Source organism: Loxodonta africana, chromosome 1, assembly GCF_030014295.1.
Source record: "Loxodonta africana isolate mLoxAfr1 chromosome 1, mLoxAfr1.hap2, whole genome shotgun sequence".
NCBI classification, from domain to species: Eukaryota; Metazoa; Chordata; class Mammalia; order Proboscidea; family Elephantidae; genus Loxodonta; species Loxodonta africana.
This window is the reverse complement of record NC_087342.1, coordinates 200,707,658-200,731,830: the sequence shown is the minus strand read 5'-3', so window position 1 is coordinate 200,731,830 and position 24,173 is coordinate 200,707,658.

The following is a 24,173-nucleotide window of genomic DNA, read 5'->3' as shown; positions in this document are numbered from 1 at the left end:
TTATTAGCAATTCCCTTAACCAAGCCCTCTGGATCGAGATGGTGCTGCCGTTATCATCTACTATTTGTTTATTTTTCAAATGTGCATGGCACTGCTTTGGCATTGAGTTCTGTGTAAATCAAATTAAACAAACAAAGCCCTCGAGGATCTTATAATCCAAAACATAACTTTTATTTTAATTTCATTTAAAAACAGCCTGAGGGGAAAAACTATGCCATCATTTTAGTAGGAACAGACTTTAGGCTTTAAAAAAAAAAAAAGGAATAAGACACTACATTCACCAAAAAAGAAAACAGAACACTGGATGATAGTAAAAATAATCCTAAAATGTAGTTGCTGTTGTTGATAGGTGCCGTCGAGTGGGTTCTGACTCATAGTGACCCTATGCACAATAGAACAAAACACTGCCTGGTCCTGCACCATTCTTACAATAGTTGTTATGCTTGAATCCATTGTTGTAGCCACTGTGTCAATCCACCTCGTTGAGGGTCTTCCTCTTTTCTGCTGACCCTGTACTCTGCCAAGCATGATGGCCTTCTCCAGGGACTGATCCCTCCTGACAACATGCCCAATGTATGTTAAGACACAGTCTCACAATCTTTGCTTCTAAGGAGCATTCTGGTTGTACTTCTTCCAAGACAGATTTGTCTGTTCTTTTGACAGTCTGTGGTATCTTCACCAGCACCACAATTCAAAGGGGTCAATTCTTCTTCTGTCTTCCTTATTCATGGTCCAGCTTTCACAGGCATATGATGCGATTGAAAATACCATGGCTTGGGTCAGGCGCACCTTAGTCTTCAAGGTGACATCTTTGCGCTTCAACACTTTAAAAGAGGTCCTTTGCAGCAGATTTGTCCAGTGCAATGCATCTTTTGATTTCATGACTGCTGCTTCCATGGTTTGTTGATTGTGGATCCAAGGAAAATAAAATCCTTGACAACTTCAATTTTTTCTCCATTTATCGTGATGTTGTTCATTGGTCCAGTTGTGAGGATTTTTCTTCATGTTTAGGTGCAATCCATACTGAAGGCTGTGGTCTTTGATCTTCATTAGTAAGTGCTTCAAGTCCTCTTCACTTTCAGCAAGCAAGGTTGTGTCATCTGCATAACGCAGTTTGTTAATGAGTCTTCCTCCAATCCTGATGCCCCGTTCTTCTTCATATAGTCCAGCTTCTCGGATTATTTCCTCACCATACAGATTGAATAGGTATGGTGAAAGCATACAACCCTGCCGCACACCTTTCCTGACTTTAAATCAATCAGTATCCCCTTGTTCTGTCTCAACAACTGCCTCTTGATCTATGTACAGGTTCCTTGTGGGCACAATTAAGTGTTCTGGGATTCCCATTCTTCCCAACATTAACCATAATTTGTTATGATGCATACAGTCGAATGCCTTTGCATAGTCAGTAAAACACCAGTAAACATCCTTCTGGTATTCTCTGCTTTCAGCCAGGATCCATCTGACATCAGCAATGATATCCTTGGTTGCACATTCTCATCTGAAGTCAACCTGAATTTCCGGAAGCTCCCTGTTGATATACTACTGCAGCCACTTTTGAATGATCTTCAGCAAAATTTTGCATGCGTGTGATATTAATAATATTGTTCCATAATTTCCACATTCGGTTGAATCACCTTTCTTGGGAATAGGTATAAATATGGATCTCTTCCAGTCAGTTGGCCAGGAAGCTGTCTTCCGTATTTCTTGGCATAGATGAGTGAGCACCTCCAGCACTGCATCTGTTTGTTGAAACATCTCAGTTGGTATTCCATCAATTCCTGGAGCCTTGTTTTTCGCCGAAGCCTTCAGAGTGGCTTGGACATCTTCCTTCGGTACCATCGGTTCCTAATTATATGCTACCTCCTGAAATGGTTAAATGTGGACCAATTCTTTTTGGTAGAGTGACTCTGTATTCCTTCCATCTTCTTTTGATGCTTCCTGCATCACTTAATATTTTCCCCATAGAATCCTTCAGAATTGCAACTCGAGGCTTGAATTTTTTCCTCAGTTCTTTCAGCTTTAGAAAGGCTGAATGTGTTCTTCCCTTTCGGTTTTCCATCTCCAGGTCTTTGCACATGTCTTTGTAATACTTCGTTTTCTTGTGCTGCCGTTTGAAATCTTCAGTTCTTCTACTTCATCATTTCTTCCTTTTGCTTTAGCAGTTCAACTTTTGAGAACAAGTTTCAGCGTATCCTGTGATACTATCTTGGTCTTTTCTTTCTTTTCTGTCTTTTCAATGACCTCTTGCTTTATTCATGTATGATGTCATTGATGTCATTCCACAACTCCTCTGGTCTTCAGTCATTAATGTGCAACACGTCAAATCTCTTCTTGAAATGGTCTCTAAATTCAGGTGGGATATACTCAAGGTTGTGTTTTGGCTCTGGTGGACTTGATCTGATTTTCTTCAGTTTCGGCTTGAACTTGCAAATGAGCAATTTGATGGTCTGTTCCACAGTCGGCCCCTGGCCTTGTTCTGACTGATGTTACTGAGCTTTTCCATTGTCTCTTTCCATAGACATAGTCGATTTGATTCCTGTGTGCTCCATTTGGCATCATGTGCACAGTCGCCGTTTATGTTGGTGAAAAAAGGTATTTGCGATGAGGAAGTCGTTGGTCTTGCAAAATTCTAACATTTGTTCTCCAGTATTCTATCACTAAGGCCATATTTTCCAGCAACCAATCCTTCCTCTTTGTTTTCACCTTTCACATTCCAATTACCAGTAATTATCAATGCATCCTGCTTGCATGTTCGATCAATTTGACTGCAGAAGCTGATAAAAATGTTCAGCTTCCTCATCTTTGGCCTTAGTGGTTGGTGCATAAATTTGAATAATACTCTTATTAACTGGTCTTCCTTGTAGGCGTCTGGATGTTATTCTATCACTGACAGTATTGTACTTCGGATAGAACTTGAAATGTTCTTTTTGACGATGAATGCAACACCAATTCCTCTTCAAGTTGTCATTCCCAGCATAGTAGACTATAGGATTGTCCAATTCAAAATGGTAAATATCAGTCCATTTCAGCTCACTAATGCCTATGATATCAATGTTTATGCATTCTATTTCATTTTTGATGATTTCCAATTTTCCTAGATCCATACTTCGTACATTCCATGTTCCAATTATTAACAGATGTTTGCAGCTTTTTTTGTTTTCTAATTTTGAGTTGTGCCACCACGTGTCTGTCAGTTTGTCATAATGTGGGGGCTTGAGTGTTGCTGTGATGCTGGAAGCTATGCCACCAGTATTCAGACACCAGCAGGGTCACCAATGGACGACAGGCTTCTGCTGAGTTTCCAGCCTAAGACAGGCTAGGAAGAAGGACCCGGCAGTCTACTTCTGAAAAGAATTAGCCAGTGAAAACCTTATGAATAGCAGTGGAACATTGTCTGATATAGTGCCAGAAGATGAGCCCCCCAGGTTGGAAGGCACTCAAAAGATGAGTGGGGAAGAGCTGCCTCCTCAATCCCAAAATAGTTCTCTTGAATTAGCAACCCTTTTTACTGTACTTTTGAACTCCAGCTAGAAGTATACCCAATTTTTAGAAAATAAAGTCATTCAATTGTTCCTTAGTAAATTCTAAGCTAGCTCTTTGAGCTTGAGGAGAAAGGTCTGTTAGATTCCTCATCAATATGAACTAGGTTTAATGCTGTTTTAATTTACTGTTCTGTGAGTGACAGAACAAATGAGGATAAAACATGTGCCCAGGAATCTAAAACCTTGTGCTACTGGTTTTCCAAAATTTATTAATAAAGACACTGTCTGAGTAATTTTGTGCAAACAGATCAAGCTTAAAAACATTTCTACTAGCTTGTGAAAGCAAAAAATTAGATCTGTTGGATCTTTGTCTTCTGCTGGTTGTTATGTTGTATTGTTAGGTGCCATCAAGTTGGTTCTGACTCATACAACAGAAGGAAACACTGCCTGGTCCTCACAATCCTCACAATCATTGCTATGTTTGAGCCCATTGTTGCAGCCATCTTGTCTATTCACCTCTTTGAGGGTCCTCCTGTTTTTCGTTGACCCTCTACTTTACCAAGTGTAATGTCCTTCTCCAGGGAACTGCTCCCTCTTGATAACATGTCCAAAGTAGATGAGACAAAGTCTCACCACCCTCGCTTCTAAGGAGCATTCTGGCTGTACTTCTTCCAAGGCAGATGTGTTCGTTCTTCTGGCAGCCCATTATAGTCAATATTCTTCACCAACACCATAATTCAAAGGCATCAATTCTTCTTCTGTCTTCCTTATTCGTTGTCCACCTTTTTTTTTTTTTTTGCTTTATTTGGTGATTTAGGTGAAAGTTTACAGAGCAAATTAGTTCCTCATTGTGTCAGCACTCTCTGCCTTTCTTTTTCCACCCTGGATTCATAGTGTCCATTACTCCAATTTTCCTGTCCCCTCCTGCCTTCTTATCTTTGTCCCAGGGAAGGTGTTGCCCATTTGATCTCATATACTTGATTGATCTAAACCACACATTCCTCTTGTGTGTTATTGTTTATCTGATAAAAACCAAACCAAACCCTTTGCCATGAGTCTATTCTGACTCATAGCAACCCTGTAGGGTAAGTAGAACTGCACCCATAGGGTTTCCAAGGAGCGGCTGGTGGATTTGAACTGCCAACCTTTTGGTTAGCAGCCATAGCTCTTAACTACTGGAGCACTAATCTTTGGCTGAAAGGTGAACTTTGGGAGTGGCTTCAATTCTAAGTTAGAAGGGTGGCCAAGGGCCAGAGTCTCAGGGGTTCCTCCAGTCTCTGTCAGACCAGTAAAGCCTGGTCTTTTTTGTGAATTTGATCATTTTTTTCTACATTTTTCTTCTGCTCTGTCCAGGACCTTCTGTTGTAATTCCAATCAGAGTGATCGGTAGTGGTAGCTGAGCACCATCTATTTCTTCTAGTCTCGGGGTCAGGTAAGCTCTGTTTCATGTGGTCCCTTAGTCCTTTAGACTAATTGCTCCCTTAAGTCTTTAGTTTTTTTCCCTCTCCTTTGCTCCTGACTACAGGAGACCAATAGTTGTATCTTAGACGTCCACTTAAAAGCTTTTGAGACCCCAGCGACCACTCACCAAAGTAGGATGTAGAACATTGTCTTCAAGAACTGTGCTGTGCCAATTGATATATGTGTCCCCAGAGTCTACGGTCCTTTGCCTTTAAGTCTGGCAACTTCATCGCATGAGGTATTTAGTTATGTCTAAGAGGTTTCCCCAACTGTACCACTGTGTGCACTATTGTCTACATTAATATATGAGGAGCACCTACAGTCATGTATTTAGAAATTTCTAGCACCAAAACTGTGTCTACTGGTGCATATATTCCCTTACTCCTTCCCTCATCTCTTGGCATATCTATCTACTTATCTATGTATCCATTAGTAGATTACTGTTTGTTGATTCTATTGCTACAGGATTGTCTATGGTATAGTAGTTACCATAAACGAAACCAAAACTGTTGCCATCAAGTTGATTCCGAGTCATAGCAACCCTGTAGGACAGAGTAGAACTGCCCCAGAAAGTTTCCAATGAGCACCTAATAGATTCAAACTGCCAACTTTTTGATTAGCAGCTGAGCTCTTAACCACTATGCCATCTTTATTACTGAGTTCCTGTCAGCATCATCTCTTGCCTTGATTGTGTTGTGCTGATTGTTCCATACTGTGTATTGTCTTTCCCTTCACTGATATAATCTACTATCTCTTTGGTGATTTTCCCTTCCTCCCCCTCCCATCCCTGGTAACCATCAAAGAGCCTTCCCCCCACATGTGTAAACCCTTTGTTTCTACTTTATAAAAGTGGTCTTGTACAGTATTTGTCATTTTGTGATTGACATATTTCACTTAGCACAGTGCCTTCCAGATTTATCCATATTGTGAGACGTTTCTCAGATTTCTCATTATTCTTTATTGCTGAGTAGTATTCCATTGTGTGTATGTGACACAATTTGTTAATCCATTCATCTGCTGATGGACACTTACGTCGTTATTGTTGATAATGCTGCAATGAACATAGGTGTGCATATGTCTATTCGTGCCGCGGCTCTTATTTTTTTAGAATATATACCTAGGAGCGGGATTGCTGGATCATATGGTATTTGTATTTCTAGCTTTTTGAGAAGCGCCATACCATTTTTCATTTACATTCCTACCAGCAATGTATATGAGTTCCAATATCCCCAAAGCCCCTCCAACATTTGTTCTTTTCTTTTCTTTTCTTTTTATTTGTACCAGTAGTGTCAAGGTAAGATGATATTTCATTGCAGTTTTGATTTGCATCTCTCTAATTGCTAATGGGAAACCCTGGTGGCTTAGTGGTTCAATGCTATGGCTGTTAACCAAGAGGTCGGCAGTTTGAATCCACCGGGTGCTACTTGGAAACTCTACAGGGCAGTTCTACCCTGTCCTATAGGGTCGCTGTGAGTCGGAATCGACTCCACAGCAGTGGGTTTGGTTTGGTTTTGGTTTAATTCCTAATGATTTTGAGCATTTCTTCATATGTTGGTTAGCAGCTTGAATGTCTTCTTTGGTGAAGTGTCTGTTCATGTCCTTGGCCCATTTTTAAATTAGATTATTTTTCCTTGTTTTGTTGAGGTGTTGAAGTTTTCTATAAAGTTTAGAGATTAGACCCTTGTTGGATATGACATACCCCAATTTTTTTCCCAATTTGAAGGTTCTTTACCCTTTTGGAGAAGTCTTTTGTTGAGCATAAGTGTTTACTTTTTAGGAGGTCCTATTTATCTAGGTCATCTTCTTTTATGTGTGTCTTTTTAGTTATGTTTGGTAACCTATTTATGCCATATATTGGGGCTCCTAGTGTTGTCCCTCATTTTTTCTCTGTGATCTTTATAGTTTTAGGTTTTATATTGAGGTCTTGGATCCATTTTGAGTTAGTTTTTGTGTATGGTGTGAGGTATGGACCCCGTTTCATTTTTCTACAGATAGATATCCAATTTTACCAGTACCATTTGTTGAAGTCATTGTCCAGCTTTTGTATGCATATGAGGCATTTGAAAATGCCAGCTTGTATCAGGTGCACCTTAGTCCTCAAAGTAACATCTTTTTTTTTTGTTTGTTTTTAACACGTTAAAGAGGTCGTTTGCAGCAGCTTTGCTCAATGCAATGTGTCGTTTGATTTCCTGACTGCCGTTTCCATGGGCATTGATTATAAATCCAAGTAAAATGAAATCCTTGACAACCTCAAACTTTTCTCCATTTATCATTACGTTGCTTATTGGTCCTGTTGTGAGAATTTTTATTTTCTTTATGTTGAGGTGTAATCCATACTAAAAGCTATAGTCTTTGGTCTTCATCAATAAGTGCTTCAAGTCCTCTTCACTTTTAACAAGCAGTGTTGTGTCATCTGCATATTTCAGGTTGTTAATAAGTCTTCCTCCAATCCTAATGCCATGTTCTTCTTCATATAGTCCAGCTTCTCAGATTATTTGCTCAGCATATAGATTGAATACATATGGTGAAAAGATACTACCCCAGCACACACATTTCCTGGTTTTAATCCACGCAGGATCTCCTTGTTCCATTTAAACAACCGCCTCTTGGTCTTTGCACAGGTTCTGCATAAGCACAATTATGTGTTCTGGAATTCACAATTTTTGCAATGTTTTACATAATTTGTTGTGATCCACACAGTTGAATGCCTTTGCATAGTCAATAAAACACAGGTAAACATCTTTCTGAGGTTCTCAGCTTTCAGCCAAGATCCATCTGACATCAGCAAAGAGATCCGTCATTCCTTGTCCTCTTCTGAAACCAGCTTGAATTTCTGCCAGTTTCCTGTGGATGTGCTGCTGCAACCATTTTTGAATTATCTTCAGCAAAATTTTACTTTCATGTGATACCAGTGGTATTGTTCTATAATTTTCCGCATTTTGTTGGGTCACCTTCTGCTGGGCTGTCTGCTAAGCTTCCTCATCCTTGGCAAAGTCTCTGAAGAAAAGGGTATGTACATTTTCTGGGAGACAGCTTCATTATATTTACTTTTAAATTCTCTCTTAAAAATGTTTTCTCAAGTTAAATCCTTTTAGTACCATATTATGCAATTCTACTCCATCTGTCATGTTTACACCCAACCTTCAGATGTTTATAAACAGATATCATGCCCACTTTTAGTCATCTGTTAGCCACGTTATACAAATGTAAGGCCTTTTAATCTTATTTCAGTTCAGGCTCTCCAAGCCCTTAATCATTTTTATTGCTTGTCTGTAAAGTATTTCCAGTTTTCTAGATGTTCATTTTTGTCAGAAGTATCCCACATTGAATGCATTGTTTCAGGTGTGGTCTCATTAGCATAGTAAAATGAGTTCTACTTTTTTTTCTGAGGTATTTTTTGGCTTCACTGCTAATTCCCACTATCTCATGCTACTTTCATAGTCTAACAAACCTCCATGTAATTTTTCCTCTGTTTTTATTTCACACAATATTTCTTTTGGCAAACAATAACTACCTGATTTCTCAAGTATTTCAAATGTACATTTTTTAAAAAGCTATAGTAGTCAAAATGTGAGCAATAACACTTTGTTGTGCCTTTGACTTCATTGGCTTATAACCACCTACATTTCAAAATAAGGAAGATTCAATTAATCTCTTTTTCATGCAACTGTTAATTGTACATCCTTAGGATGTTTATCTGCTTATGAAAAATACCCACTAATTATAATTTGAAGTCCCTAAATATCAAAATCAATGATTTGTGAAAGGAGAAGTGTAACTTCATGAAAGGAAAATAAACTGATGTGACAATTTTAAAGTAATGCATTTGACATGGTTAACCCCAGTATTCATTTACTTTATAAAATCTTAAATTTAAGAAAATTGCTGAATTGCAACGACCCACTTAGACCAAATACTTTTGAATGAAAATATTATAGTACAGTATCACCGATGGCATTACCATGAGGACAGGAATGTTTACATCCACAGGAAAGTTTGGGATAGGTTAGAAAAAGAGCCTGGAGGGGAAAGACTTGGGTTAGCTGCTTTTTATTCCTCTTTCTATTTGCAGTGCTTCACTTGGTGTTAGAGACGTAATAAGCACTTCTTATTGCATTAGGGGACATTGGTGATTCAGTGGTAAAACTCTCACCTTCCGTATGGGAGGCCTGAGTTCTATTCCAGCCAATACGCCTTATGTGTGGCTACCATCCTTCTGTCAGTGGAGGCTTGTTTGTTGCTATGATGCTGAACAGGTTTCAGTGGAGCTTTCAGACTAATATGGACTAGCAAGAAAGGCCTAGCAATCTACTTCCAGAAATCATCCCATTAATTACACAACCTATCAAAGAGATGACACAGGACTGGGCAGCTTGTTGTTCTGTTGCACATGGGGTTGCCATGAACCAGGGTCAACTTGACGGCAGATAACAATATTATTGCACTAAACTAAATGAACCGATTCTAGCACCAGTTACCTGTTAACTTGATTTTAACTTGATCTAAGGGAACCTTAGTCACTCCATCGGAAATGAGAGGGTGATCCAACAAATTTTATGCCCAGGTGAAATGAGATAGTGCATGTGAAAAAAAAAAAAAAAAACTTCTTTGTTATCTCTAAAGTGCTCTATACAAGTGAGTGATAAAAGATAGGGAGGCCTTCGTACTGTTGCTCCTCAATTCTGCCTCATTTGAACATTTTAGTGGTTTAAATGCTCTAGCATTCTTCTCTTCAGCCTTCAGTAAAGCAGGCAGTCTAAATATCAGAATAGACCCTTTGCCCCATGAAAGTCAATGAAGCTATTTTAATTTTGAAGGAGAAAGAAGGAAGGAAGGGAGGGAGGGAGGGAGGGAGGGAGGGAGGGAGGGAGGGAGGGAGGGAGGGAGGGAGGAAGGAAGGAAGGAAGGAAGGAAGGAAGGAAGGAAGGAAGGAAGGAAGGAAGGAAGGAAGGAAGGAAGGAAGGAAGGAAGGAAGGAAGGAAGGAAGGAAGGAAGGAAGGAATCCATAAACATTTAAGAATTTTTCCCTCAATTTGCCCTATTGCCAAAAAGTTGTTCCTAACCTCCAGGACTGAAGTCATTCAGGAAACCAGTCCAGAAGAACTGGCACTGTGGCATCAACTAGTTTTCATCCTGGGGTTCAGGATATCAAATTCCTAAAACTTTTTTCTTAAGCTGGCAAATCCTTTCCTCAGTCCTCTTACTCAGAGATCTTGTTCTTTGGGGAATGGCCTTGCTGACAAGCCTCTCACTGGAACTCTCTTCTCCCTTGGCTTCTGTGAGTCTTCTCTAGACTCATCACTTCCACCTCTCTGCCACCCTTCCCTATCACCTCATTGACTCTGCCTCCCTACTGAAACGTGGATGTCCCCGAGCATCCTACTCTGAGCATTCAGGCATGCTTGCTTGATGTAAAGAGGTGTAGAGATGAGTCAGTGCTCCAAAAATATTCAGTCTACAGGAGAAAACAGGGCATTTAAAAATACTTATTACATGCCAGACAAAGTGTCAAGCTCCTTAAAGGAAACATTGACAAACGTACTGTTTTAGTTCAGAGCAGAGAGAGTTTGTTTTCAACCAAAGGAATGAAGGTGGTATCATTTTGACCTGGCCTGAAATCTTTAAGAGTGTTTATGCCTAGCAACACATATAATTCAATACAACAGAAACAGAAGCCATTGCCTCTGCCTTTCATCCTCCCCCAAACATGAGTCTCCTCTCCCCAATTCCTTTATCTGTTAATAGCACCAATCCCCTTGCAGACCCTGAGTCCCATCATTCCTTGGCCCTCTTCATCTAATCTGTTGCTGAGTCCTGTAGTTCCCAGCTCTGCAATAAACTTTGTGTATATATATATATATATATATATTTAATACTAACTTAATTTGGGCCTCATTTACTCTTACACAGACCATTTAAAATTGGTTTTCCCATTTGTAATGCCTTTCCCCATTTCTCCTATCAGATTACTCACTTTAAGACCCAGTTGTGTTTATATCACTCCTTTATTTTTCGGGAGTAAAAGGCTTTTTGCCCACATTCCAGAACCCCTAATCTCTATCCTGTCTTTCCGACACTATCTCCTTTGCCCTCAGCACCCAGCCACGTGTGATCATTGGTCTTTCTTATGGACTTCCTCCATAGTTGGATGTGTCTTAGGTGTGGATAATAATCTACTAATATGATGATTACTGAGAGCATGTTGACGGCAGGTTATATTTTATTCAACTTTGAATCCTCTATAGTGCTTAATGTAGAATGTTACACAAAGTAGGCACTTCATAGAAACTTGTTGAATAAATTACTGATAACTGTTTAATATATTTAATAGATATACTGCATGCATACTCTCTGAGCCTCCTCACTGAAATATACCTTTGTATTAGTTGGTATAACTATCATTTTTTTTAAAGGCATTTGTCCATAAGAAATCACAATAGTGAGAATAGCCCAGTGCAAGGAGTCATTTTGTCTGCTTTACAGGCTGTTGAGAATTAGTTCATTGCATCACACGTTGACTTTTTGTGTGAAGAGAAAGAAATCACAGCATCATCAGAATTATAGGCTGCTTTCATCTTGAAGGCACTTAAAATTGTATAACTAATCAAGTTTTTATTTTTCACTTACTACTAAAAAGTTTAGACCCAATTTTGGGACCCATCAGACAGTAAAGGTATAGGCTGCTGTGGTATATCTTTTTATATTAGCCTTTATTCCTGCACTATTTAAGACTCCATCCTACGTTTCTTCTTTCTTACCTACTTTCAACTGTTTTCTCTTCATATTTTATCCACATAAACTGCTTATAAACAAATAGCTTTTAAAAGAGTTTGCACCAATTTAAATTGATTATGTAACAAAAACTAGGGCAAAAGTCATCAAAACGTATGCAGGACTAAGATTTTAGGACTATTACTTTTTTTTTTTTTAAAGACATATCATTAATTTTGGAGATGCTGGCAGCACCGTAGCTAAGTGCTACGGCTGCTAACCAAAAGGTCCGCAGTTCAAATCTACCAAGTGCTCCTTAGAAACTCTATGGGGCAGTTCTACCCTGTCCTATAGGGTCGCTATGAGTTGGAATCAACTCAACGGCAATGGGTTTGGTTTTTTTTGGTTTATCATTAATTTTTACGAAGTAACTCCTTTCCCCTCTTTCTCCAAATAGCTTACTTCACCTTTGTCAGCAACCCACTCAAAAGCTCCAGATAATTTATTTCTTCTCTTCTTTAAAAATAATAAGAAGATAATAATAATCATAGAATAACAGATTTTATAAACCTATAAATAGGCTTGGTTGTAATGTGGCCCAAAATCTCATTCTATAGTTACAAAACTCAAGTTGCAGAAAGGTTAAGTGACTTGCTCATGAATTGCTGGGGAAATGGAAACAGAAGGCAGATCTCTTAACTCTTCCCACAGTGGTCGAAGTTCCTGAACAATACTGTATGCATGTTATTGTGCCTGTGGATGACAAATTTTTAACACCTAAATATAATAATATTGTTATAAAAATAGGCAAGTAATGGAGAAGTAACATCACTGGTGAGATTCACCCTTTCTATGCCTCTTTTTTTCTTCCTGTTTTTAAAATGTATGCTTTGTTTGCAGCGTCTTATATTATTTGGTTACAATCGGAAATCTATAAGACAATTCTTGAGTATAGGTTTCTGGCTGTGTATAATTCACAATATTATTACGAAGATGGAATGAATGAGATCCATTTACCATGGTTATCGAATTTCAAAAATCAAGAGAATGTGACCTACCCTCTTTACTGACAATTCGGCAGCAAGTTTCAACTGGCAAATAAGGATAAACCAGAGGTGCCAACTGGATATTTATGTGTGTATATATAAAACCGTTTTTTAATTTAAGATTTATATTAACTATTTTTACAATAAAGCAGGGTTTGAATTTATGGTTCTATTTTTAGTTATCCAAGCAAAATTCAAAGATATTTATGTTTAATAATATACCTGATTTATTAATATTAGATTAGTTTTCTCAACAAATGCCAATAAATTTTTGAATAAACCACTGTGATACTTGACTGAAAAGGCTATCAAACAAAAATAAAGCACTACGCAAGAACTGCACATGGGGACTGGGCACATAGGCTAAGGACACAATTGTACGTGGCTTTTAAATACCCATTGCCAAGAACTGGAAATGGGGAGTATTTTTTTTTGTATTCTTAATATTAGAGCATTTGAAAATATTTTTATTTGGTGTTTTGTCATCAAATTTTATAACTATGACATACAGCATTTAAAATAATCACTTTTATCGTTTAAATGATTGCTGAGAAAACATCAAACTTTAAGTTAATCTGGGAAGCTTGCATATTTTATGATTGTGTTAATCCTTAGATGAATACATAAAATTAAAAGCAGTTTTCTGTTTCCAAATAGCAAACATCACAGCTCCTCAAGGCTTCCACTCATTTCACAAATTAAACCCACAGCAGCATTGTTTATGCATTTAGTTCAGTCTGCAAACAATGCCTCACTAAGGGTTGTATTTCAAAACAAATAAAAACTTGCTTTAGTTCTTTTTTCATTTCATAGTAACTTTGAAGTGTGTGCTTATATGAAACAGTTTGCTTCCCAAGGCTGGTCTGTATGCCTGTATGCCATGAGTGACTAGCTAGACATCTAAATCCTAGTTTAACTTTACTGCTCATTATGGAGTCCACAAATTGCACCTTGGTGCAATTCTTGATCAAATATATTGTTGTTGTTAGGTGCCGTCGAGTCGGTTCTGACTCATAGTGATCCTATATACAACAGAACAAAATACTTCCTGGTCCTGCGCCATCCTCATAATCATTGCTAGATTTGAGCCCATTGTTGCAGCCACTGTGTCAGTCCATCTTCTTGAGGTCTTCCTCGTTTTTGCTGACCCTCTACTTTATCAAGTATGATGTCCTTCTCCTGGTAACACGTCCAAAGTACTTGAGACAAAGTCTCGGCACCTTCACTTCTAGGGAGCATCCTGGCTGCACTTCTTCCAATACAGACTCATTCATTCTTCTGCCAGTCCATGGTATATTCAGTATCTTTTGGCAGCACCATAATTCAAAGGCGTCAATTCTTCTGTCTTCCTTATTCATTGTCCAGCTTTTGCATGCATATGAGGTGACTGAAAATACTGTGGATTGAGTCAGGCACATCTTAGTCCTTAAAATGACATCTTTGCTTTTGAACACTTTAAAGAGGACTTTTGCAGCAGATTTGCCCAATGTAATATGTTGTTTGATTTCGTGACTGCTGCTTCCATGGATGTTGGTTGTGGATCCAAGTAAAATGAAATCCTTGACAGCTTCAATCTTTTTACTATTTATCATGTTGTTGTTTATTGGTCCAGTTGCGAGATTTTTGTTTTCTTTATGTTGAGGTGTGATCCATACTGAAGGCTGCAGTCTTTGATCTACATCATTACGTACTTCAAGTTCTCTTCACTTTCAGTGAGCAAGGTGGAGTCATGTGCGTATCGCAGATTGTTAATGAGGCTTCTTCCAATCATGATGCCATGTTCTTCTTCATATAGTCCAGCTTCTCAGATTATTTGCTCAGCATAAGGAATGAATAACTCTGGTGAAAGTATACAACCCTGACACACACCTTTACTGATTTTAAACCACTCAGTATCCGCTTGTTCTGTTGGAATGACTGCCTCTTGGTCTCTGTTCCCCATGAGCACAATTAAGTGTTCTGGAATTCCCATTCTTTGCAATGTTAAGCATAACTTGTTATCATCCACATAGTCAAAGGTATTTGCATAGTCAGTAAAAAACAGGTAAACATCTTTCTGGTATTTGCTGATCAAACATAAAAAACAAAATTTTATTTCTTCATTTTTTTCAATCTTTGTGTCACTTAAAAAAACCCAGTGCTGTCACTTAGATATGTCAAATCATTAAACATTAAATCTGTTATTTTAATGTCATCTGCAATTCTAGCTAAGTAGTCATGATGAATAATTTTTATATTAAAACTCATTAGGGCCAGAAAAAAAGACATTTAATAAAATACAACACCTTTTTATGATAAAAACGTACCACAAACTAGGAATAGAAAGAAAATTCTTCAACATGATAAACATTGCTTATGAAAAACCTATACTTAACATCATACTCAGCAGGAAAAGACTAAAGATTTTCTGCAAAAGATCAGGAACAAGACAAGGATGCCTGCTTTCACCATTGCTATTCAACATTATACTGGAATTTCTCACCAGAGCAATTAGGCAAGAAACAAATAAATAAATAAAAGAGATCCAGATCATAAAGGACGAGGTAAAACTATCTGAATTCATAGATGTCACAATCTTATACATAAAAAAACCTAAAGAATCCACAAGAAAGCTACTTCTAAAAAATGAATTCAGCAAAGTTGTGTGATACAAGATAATACACAGAAATCAGTTGTATTTCTATACACCAGCAATGAACATTCTGAAAAGACAATTAAGAAAACATTGCATTTATGACAGCACCTAAAAGAATAAAATATCTATAAATAAATTTAACCAGGGAGGTGAAAGAGTTGTACACTCAAAATTGTAAAACATTGTTGAAAGAAATTAAGCATGGCCCAAATAAGTGGAAAGATATCTCGTGTTCATGGATTGGATGACTTAATATTGTTCAGACGCCAACACTACCCGAAGTATTCTACAGATTCAATGCAATCTCTATCAAAATTCCATCATTCTTTTTGCAGAAATGGAAAAGCCAATCCTCAAATTCATGTAGATTTACAAGCAGCCCTAAATAGCCATAACAATCTTAAAAAAAAAAGAAAGAAAAGAATAGGTAAAAGGACTCAGACTTCCCTATTTCAAAACATACTATGTTGTTGTTGTTGGTAGGTGCCATCGAGTCAGTTCCGACTCATAGTGACCCTATGCACAACAGAGCGAAACACTGCCCAGTCCTGTGCTATCCTTACAATCATTGTTACGCTAGAGCTCATTGTTGCAGCCACTGTGTCAATCCACCTCGTTGAGGGTCTTCCTCTTTTCTGCTGACCTTGTACTTTGCCAAGCATGATGTCCTTCCCAAAGAGACTGATCCCTCCTGATAACGTGTCCAAAGTATGTAAGACGCAGTCTCGCCATCCTTGCTTCTAAGGAGCCTTCTGGTTGTACTTCTTTTAAGATAGATTTGTTCATCCTTTTGGCAGTCCATTGTATATTCAATATTCTTTGCCAACGCCACAATTCAAAGGAGTCAATTCTTCTCTGGTCTTCCTTATTCATTGTCCAGCTTTCACATGCATATGATGTGATTGAAAATACCATGGCTTGGGTCAGGTGCACCTTAGTCTTCAAGGTGACATCTTTGCTCTTAAACACTTTAAAGAAGTCCTTTGCAGCAGATTTACCCAATGCAATGTGTCTTTTGATTTCTTGACTGCTGCTTTCATAGCTGTTGATTGTGGATCCAAGTAAAACGAAATCCTTGACAACTTCATTCTTTTCTCCATTTATTATGATGTTGCTCATTGGTCCAGTTGTGAGGATTTTTTTTTTACTATAAAGCTACAGTAATCAAAACAATGTGGCACTGGTATAAGGATGGACATAGAGACCAACCAAAAAGAACTGAGAATCCAGAAACAAACATACATCTATGAACGACTGATTTTTGACAAGGGTGCCAAGCCCATTCAATGGACAAAGAATAATCTCTTCAAAAAAGAGTGCTGGGACAATTGGATCTCCACATACTAAAGAATGAGATCAGACCTATGCTGCACATTATATATTAAAATTACCTCAAAATGTATCAATGACCTAAATATAACAGCTAAAACCATAAAACACTTAAAAGACAATAATTTTTGAGAGTCATGTACTGAATAAGAGTTTAATATCCAGAATATATAAAAAATCCATACTACTCAACAGTAAAAAAGAAAACAACCCAATTTAAAAATGGACGCAGGACTTAGCTATTTCTCCAAAGAAGATATACAAATGGCCAATAAGCACAAGGGAAAATGCTTAATATCATTCATCATTAAAGAAAGAAAAGGGAAATGCAAATCAAAAACTCAATGAGATACCATGTCATACCCTCTAAAATGACTCTTATCAGAAAAACAGAAAATGATAAGTGTTGACGAGGATGTGGAGAAATTGGGAAACTTGTGCATTAATGGTGGGAATGTAAAATGGTGCAGTGGAGAACATTTTGGCAGCTTCTCAAAAGGTAATCATGTTGTTGTTGTTAAGTGCTGTCTAGCTGGCTCCTACTCATAATGACCTTATGTATAACAGAATGAAACAGTGTCTGATTATGCATGTGCTGTTCTCATAATCATTGCTATGTTCAAGCCCATCGTTGCAGCCACTGTGTCAATCCATCTCATTGAGGCTCTCCCTCTTTTTTGCTAATCCTTTCCTTTACGAAGCATGATGTTCTTCACTAATGATTGGTCCCTCCTGATAACACATTCAAGGTAAGCAAAATGAAGTCTCACTATCCTCACTTCAAATGAGCATTCTGGCTCTACTTCCGCTAAGACTGTTCATTCTTCTGGTGATCTATAGTGTATTCAATAGTCTTTGCCAACATAATTCAAATGCATCAGTTCTTCAGTCTTCCTTTTTAATTGTCCAGCTTTCAAATGCATATGAAGTGACTGAAAAGGTGCCATCAAAGTGACAGCTTTGCTTTTTAAGATTTTAAAGAGATTCTTTTATTGCAGGTATGTCCAATGCGATACATCATTTGATTTATTGAATGCTGCTACCACTGGTGTTGATTATTCATCTAAGTAGAATAAACTTCTTGACAACTTTCATTTTTTCACCATCTATCATGATATTGTTTATGGGCCCAGCTGGATGGATTTTAATTTTCTTCACGTTCAGTCAGTTGTCATACTGTGGTGGCTTGCATGTTGCTCTGATGCTGGAAGTTATGCCACCAGTATTTCAAATACCAGAAAGGTCACCCATGGTAGACAAGTTTTGGTGGAGCTTCCAGACTAAGACAAACTAGGAGGAAAAGCCTAGGGATTTGCTTCCAAAAATTAGCCAATGAAAATCTTAAGGATAACAATAGAACATTGTCCAATATACAGAAGAAGATGAGCCCTTCAGGTTGGAAGGTACTCGAAATATGACGGTGGGAGAGCTGCCTCCTCAAAGTAGAGTGGATGAAGTAAATAACACTGATGAAGTAAAATCTTTGGGACCTTCATTTACTAATCTATCATGCCTCAAAATGAGAAGCAATAGCTGTAAACATCCATTAATAAGGTGGAATGTATGAAGTATGAATCAAGGAAAATTATAAGTTGTAAAAATGAAATGGAATACCTGAAGGTTGATATCCTAGGCATTAGTGAGCTGAAATGGACTGGTATTGGCCATTTGAATCTGACAATTATATGGTCTACTGTGCTGGGAACAACAAATTGAAAAGGAGCTGCATTTCATTCATCGTCAAAAAGAACACTTCAAGATCTATCCTGAAGTACAATGCAGGCAGCGATAGATTAATTATCCATACACCTACAAGGAAGTTAAACCATATAATCCAGAAATTCCACTGCTAGGAATATATTCAAAAAATTTGGAAGCAAGCACTCCAACAATACTTATATGCCAGAGTTGACAGAGGGAGAAAGCCTTTCTCTGGAGCTGTTGGCCTACATTTGGACTTCTAGCCTCCTACGCTGCGAGAGAATAAATTTCTCTTTGTTAAAGCCATCCACTTATGATACTTCTGTTATAGCAGCACTAGATAACTAAGACAAACCCATTGCCTTTCAGTTAAAAGGTTGACCCCAATCCACTACTATATATGAGTTAATCTACTTAACAAATCTTTGCTCTATCTGTATTTCAATTATTGACCATCTCATAGTCCCATATATTACAAATTTACTAACATGCTGTATGTTGCTATTTTTCTTGATATAAACTCCCTTTCTTGCAAAGGCTGTTCCCCCTATTCTTAAATGCTTCCTCATGACTTCATGATTTGACAGACTTTTATTACAAAGCCTCTAAAACTTTCTTGTTAGGAAACTGAATTGCCCTAATCTTTGAATACAAAATGAAGAAATGAACACGTAAAATTCTTCAAACGAAATTGCCTTTTATTTGATCTTCCCAAATCCCATCAGATTTTTTCATGAAGAATGGTCACCAAAACTATAATCGTATTCCAGGTGCAGGTGAACTATAATTCTTGGCAAAGGTAAAACAGTCCTTTCTCTTTTATTTCTAATACATTTGTAAACAATGTCAAGAGTTTAACAAAATAATTTCTAACAGTCTCACCAGCACATTGGGTCAAGTTCTTCAGGAGGTAATCTAATTACTACAACAGTTGTCCTTCCTGGGTTGTACCAATAACTTAGAACACATCGCACCAAAGTATCCTTTATGGTACTTTTTGCTAAGTCAATTGCCTTGCAGCTTAAAAAAAGAAAGAAAAAGAAAATTCACTCCCATAGAATTGTTCATGCACACAGGAGTGAAATGTTTCCTTGAATGTTTGCTTGGCATTTTACAAATTGTAATGGCTAGTATCATCTAAAAGTTTATATACCTAACTGAATAGTTCTTCCTATAGATCATCTTCAAAAATATGTCTATTCTCTGTTCCATACCCTGTTTGATACTGAACCTTCAAAATGTCTTTTATTCAATTGTTTTTCCGCTGAACATCAGTTATTATCTATATCAAAACAAAACCTTCAAACCTATTATTTAAAATATAATCTTTGAAACAAAAAGAATTTTGTTCCTAAAACAAACAAAAAGCAACCAGAAGAGCAAAAAAAAAAAAAAATTTTTTTTTCTTTGCCCAGAATAGTTTGCGTTTCAATGTTCATTAATCTTATCAGTAAGTTTATATGTTATTTTTGTTTGTGTAACATAGGAGTAAGGCTTATCAGTCTACTACCTACTTAAGAGTCCTTTCTGGAGACTTTAGAAAGTTGACAATCCTATTTCAAATCCACCAGGTATTCATTACCTCAATTGTATATAATGATAGATTATACATTGTGTCCAACAATTACAAAATTTCATATTAAGTTTTTTTTCATGTCTCTAATCTGGAAACCCTGGTGGTGTAGTGGTTATGAGCTATGGCTGCTAAACAAAAGGTCAGCAGTTTGAATCCACCAGGTGCTCCTTGGAAACCCTATGGGGCAGTTCTACTCTGTCCTCTAGGGTTGCTATGGTTCAGAATCGATTCAATGGCAATGAGTCTAGGTTTGGTTTTAATCAATTCTCTGTGGTCACAGTAATGTCTTCATATGGGTGAGCTTCAAGTGAAGGATGAGTTGGAGAGGAGACTGCCTAATTAATAAAAGGATTAGATAAAGAAGTGATATGTTGATTCTAGTTGAAGTCATAGCTAAAAGTGTCCACTTCCCACTTTAAGCAAGAATTCCTTTGACAACATCCATAATTCATAGTCATTTATCATCATCTCAGTACCTGGTACATAGTTTTAAAAAAGTACCCAATAAATGTTTGTTGAATAAATAAACTAATCCCATCTTGAATTTAGCGCTTGATACTAAGGCTGCTTCCTTATGTGTCCCTAAAGCCACTTTTCCTGAGTTCAGGGCAGCCCAGGTTGCAGAAATTTTGAAACCTCTACATCATGGAATGAGAAAATTGCCCTGATATACCTCAATCTGAATGGGAGTGTATCCTGCGTGTGCATGGGGAAGGAGTTCTTTCTCTCTCTCTCTCTCTCTGTGCGTGTGTGTGTATGTGTGTGTGAGTGTAGCATGAAAGAATGTTATTAATTGAGGGCTCAGCATTCATAAAATTATTGGTTTTATGTTATTTCAATGAAAATTTTTAATTTAAGCAATATTCCCTCATCGATGTCACATAGATAAAGAGAGAATAGACTATGATTATAGACCCATTGCCATCGAGTTGATTCTGACACATAGTGACCCTATAGGACAGAGTAGAACTGCCCCATAGGATTTCCAAGGAGTGGCTGGTGGATTCCAACTGTCGACCTCTTGGTTAGCATTGAGCTCTTAACCATTGCACCACCATGGCTGATTATGTAATACACACAAAATGCTCCAAGATTTAATGATACTTACATTTTTTCATTAAATATACTATTTTCAATGTGTTGATTTGGCAAAGAATGGTCTTTTGGCTCTTAAAAGTATTATTCCTGTAACATTAAATAAGTGTCAAGAAATAATCCTCCCAGGAACCTTACAGAGGCAATAACAACACAAGTCAGTTATGAGCCGCTTAGATAGGGTACTGTAAAGCCTTTAAAGAGTCCTGGCTTTGGGTAACTTTAATTGTTGGTTTCAGGTGTCAGTTTCCATCAGGAACACAGCTGGAGACTGATAGATGTCACTTGGGAATAAGCATTTTGGATTACTTTGAAGTCAATTGGACTGAACATGAAAATTTTATACTTGATGGCAGATTTCTTTTCAAGATATATTTAAGTATCACTTAAAGCAATCACTTTAAAAGCTATCCAGTATAAGAAACCTCAAAGGAAAATTTGCCCTAGCGGTAAAGTGTTAATCAAATAAAGCAAGAAACCATTTTTCCCAAGCCCCTAATTCCCACGCTTTAGGTTGCTCTCATTTGGACACAGATCATTTTAACACTTTCCATTTCATTTCTGAGCATCTTCACTTTTAAAATAGTTACTTTCAAAAGTTGTCATAAGGTAAGTGCACACACAGCAAGGACAAATGGTGTGTTGCTTGCATACAGCAGGGTGTACAGGTTTGGGGAATTCCATCTGTGCCTGGCTGTGACTGATCCCTCATGTTTCCACTGAACAATGTGAGCCTCCCTAGAGGATGCAAGACCAATGCCTCTTGGTCCTCTGAGAGTCTGGTTAAACAGAGAGGGGATTAGGAGTGACTCGTTTACTTCTAGTGGGTATAAGAGGACACAAGGGTATATTCTCTCAATGACTAGAAAGCTTCAATTATGTTTCCTGCTAGAAGGTTTACATAAATCAGTTTTAATTGAATAGTGACTTACGGAAGAATTAAAAAAATAAAATGTTGCCATTGAGTTAATTCTCATGGTGACTCCACGTGTGTCAGAGAAGAACTCTGCTCCATAGGATGTTCAAAGGCTGAATTTTTGGAAGTAGATCACCAGGCCTTTTTTTCTGAAGCACTTCTGGGTGGACTCGAACCTCCAATCTTTTGGTTCAGCCAAGTGGATTAACTGTTTGCACTACCCAGAAGCTCCAGCAGAATTTTTACACACTTGAATTAAAATGAAGGTAACATAATATTAAAATCCATGAATTCCAAATTAGTCAGCAGACAAGAGTTGACAGTGCTAAACTGAGTGCTGTATAAGAGCCCTGGTGGTGCAGTGGTTAAGCACTTAGCTGTTAACTGAAAGATCAGCAGTTCAAACCCACTAATGGCTCTGAGGGAGAAGGATGTGGCAGTCGGCTTCCATAAAGATTTACAGCATCAGGCAATGAATTGCTACTTAACAAAAAAGTAGAATAGAGAAGGAAAAAAATGATATGAAACATATAAATTGGTTGACTCCAAAGATTTATCCAAAGCCCTAAAAATGAATTATTTCCACTCTGTTCTTGAGTTTTCCAGCTGTTATTTAACTCCTACAGCAGTATGAATAATCTTGCATTAACACCAGACTAATCACTTCATGCTTTATTCCCTCATTTTTCTTACTCTTGGCATTCCCAGCAAGACCACTAGACAGCTTCTTCTGTCCTCTACTTGAAATCACTGGAGAAATGTTTGTTCTGGACACTTTATTTGTTCTATTGTTACCGATGGGCATAAGACAGCAGAGTGACTCTGGGTGTGATGACTCTTATAGGAATGTCTGCCACCATGGAACATTTATGTTCAGCTCAGTGCCTGGTTGTTGAGTCAGCTGCAAACAAATGAATTTGCCATTCTTTTAGAAAGTGAGATACAATGACCAAATATGTAAGTGGAAGCTGTGCACGAGTGAAGGCAGCTACAAATATTTTACAGCAGGGTTAGAGGAACGAAATGTATCATAAGGTGTATACCTGTCAGTGGGCTCTGCAGCTCTTCCTAACGATTGGTGATAGAACTTTACAGCTCTAGCATCTCACTGTGTTTTATTCAGGACTTGAAACCGGTTCATTCCAGTTCAAACCCCTACTGAGAATTTGCATTTCCACCCAAGATATACTGAATCAGAATCTACATTTTAACAAGGTCCCCAGATGATTCTTATGTAATAAATCTTGAGAACCACTGCTCTACTAGTGGTTCTGAGAACTGGTCCCTAATCAGCAGCATTAGCATCATTTGGGAACTTGTTAGAAACGTAAATTCTCAGCAGGGGTTCGAACTACAACAAACCAGCACAAAAAAAAAAAAAAAAAAAGCTCTGGTTTTATGCCCCTTATTTATTTATTTTTCTTGATACAGCAGAGATTGAAGTGAAGAGAGCACTACACTAGGAATCCAGAGCTCCACTATCAGATCCACTTCTGCCACTGTTTTTTGGCATTTAACCTCTCTGTGGTCATTTTCCCAATCTGCAGAAGAACAGTCATCTACTACTCTAAGGCCTGCTGTACCACTAATCTCTAATTCTGCTCTCCCTACCCGTTTTAATATTGTTTCTTTGTCAGCTAATGCATAAGCATTTAATTGCTGCCTAATATGCACCCAGGTCGGATGAATTTCTTAGTGACTAAATGAATCTGTTTCCCAAGTGAGTCCAGGTCTATAAATGGTATGTAAATTAAACCAATACCATGAGGACTGCTCTACTCATATTTCTGCAGGTTTTCTGTGAAGAGTAACTAAGAGTCAGGGAGCAACTGTGTGCATGGATTTGGCTGCTAATTTATCATCAGAAGACCTGTGTTAATCCAAGATAATTACTCTTCAGGTCCAGCTTATCTCGGGTGTGTGAATATGGCTGTTTTTCAGATGGTGCCCTGTAACAAGTTTTAAGTGATGGCGGGGAGGGGATACGAGTCGTATTAATAGACATAATTACATGTAGTGGAAAATGTTTTGGAAAATTTCAATGAAACCCATACAAATAGGCAGTGAGTGTGTATGTGTATATGTTTATGCGCAAGTGGATGAGTTTAGTCAGCACTGGGACTGCTCACAGGGATGTATAGTCAATAATAGGTTGACTGATTTGCTCTATTTAGGAAAACTAGCTGTCTATCAAAATGCCTCACTTACAGCTCTGTAA